We start from the raw sequence: 1,973 nt of genomic DNA, 5'->3' as shown, positions 1-1,973 counted from the left end.
CATATCAATAGAAGGTAGACACTACAGTGTACAGATCAGGAAATGGATAAGCATTTAAGAGTTAAAAAAGGAGATATAGATCAAACTTGGAGTCCCAATAGCATACTAAAATATGATATATTCAGGACTCAGCTTGCAAGATAGTCACTCACTCTGGGACTATGGAGTTATTAAAGATTCAACTATCGTTCTCAACCTGAGACTATAAGGCGGATGCAAGGGAGCTAGTTCAAAAACTTCAGGCTCCTTTTGCAATGCAGTGAAAGGAAAGGAACCATTGCAAAACAAACCAGGACCCGCAACAGAACTACAAAGCCCCTACATCGTGGAATAGAAGCTGGAATCACCTACGCTTATAGTATCTCTGTAGGAGGTAAATGATCTATACATAGATTTAGCCCATAATGCTATTATATGTAGATTTAATGGTTTTTAGCCTAAAGCAGATGCACTGCATCAATGGATCTTCTCATCGTGGTCAATTAACTGTGAAATATATTTATGCCCTAATGGCTTTTTCATAGTTAGATTTAGCACAGAATAGGAACAAGACAATATCATCAATTAGCGTCCTTGGTTTTGGGGCAATGCTGGCCTCTTCATCACCCCCTGGTTCCCGGACTTCGACGCCAATACTATGATAGTTTCATCAATGCCAATTTGGGTAAGGCTGCACAACCTCCCACTACATTTTTGGCATCAAAAATTTTTAATAGCCATTGGGAACTCCTTGGGAAAGTACCTCAAAACAAATGAAGACAGAGCTATTCAAGGAATTTTCACATATGCCAAAATATGTGTAGAAGTGGACCTGAGTCAAGAATTACCAGATCATATCACACTGAATTTTAATAATTCATTGTGGACACAACCGCTTAACTATGATAACACAACATTAAGATGTCATGAATGCTTGCAAACAGGGCACCTACAATACGCATGCCCACTGGCCAGCAAGGAGTCCAAAGGGAATAAAAAACAACTGAAAAAACCCAAAGGTTGGCAACATATCGAACCGGTGGAAGAGGAGGAATTGAAGACAAAACCTATAGACATGCAAAAGGGACAAGAAAACATACAGGAAGAGAACACCCGGGGGCCCAGCTTGGGGCAAAATATCTTGAAACAACAACAATAATTACAACTGGAAATAAGTGGCACCAAACCAACACATGGCTCTGAGGGATCGGAATTTGACAAAGAACAACCAATGAATACAATGGAAAACCAACTTGCCATAATTTCTCCCACTCCCAACACTGGAGGTTGGCGAAGAGTGGAGAAGAAGAAGGGCAAGAAGATATAGGCCAGCTGGAACAATACTTCCTTTCTTGTTTTTTTTCGTATTCTTATGTATCCTGATTTTCAAGAACATCTCACATGCATATGCTATAAGCATCTACGAAATGTAATTTTCTTCATATGAATAAAATTACAATTTTTTTCTACGGGAAAAAACCATGAAAAATAGAAAAAAACTCTTCAAAGCGACTTAGAAAACGATCATACACAGCTATAAAACCCCAAAAAACATAAAAAAAAAAAAAAACAAAAACAAAAAAAAAAAACAAAACAAAAACAAAAAACAAAAACCAAAACAAAAAACAAAAAAAAAAAACGAAACCTTTCAAAACAACTTAGGAAACCACAAAACCAACATAGAGAACCCCAAAACCCCATCAAAAAAGACCTTTAAAAAAAACCCTTCAAAACAATCTAGAAGACCACAAAAAACAACGTAGAAAACACTTTGAAACCACAAAAAAATGTTATAATTTAGGTTTCAAAGTTTTTTCTTACTTGCAATGTTTTATTTATTAAATGCATATTTTCTAATTTTGAATGTTAAAAACATTATTTTCTAATTATATTTTGTTTTAATTTTATTTTCTAAGAATTTTGTGAAATAAATTTTCAATTTTGTTTAATTTTTTATTATTTAAAATGCATTTTAAATTTCTAACAAATTTGAT

Source organism: Pinus tabuliformis, chromosome 2_2 (assembly GCF_031772625.1).
Source record: "Pinus tabuliformis cultivar Carrire ecotype Pingquan chromosome 2_2, CPIR1, whole genome shotgun sequence".
Taxonomy (NCBI): Eukaryota; Viridiplantae; Streptophyta; class Pinopsida; order Pinales; family Pinaceae; genus Pinus; species Pinus tabuliformis.
This window is presented reverse-complemented; position numbering follows the sequence as displayed.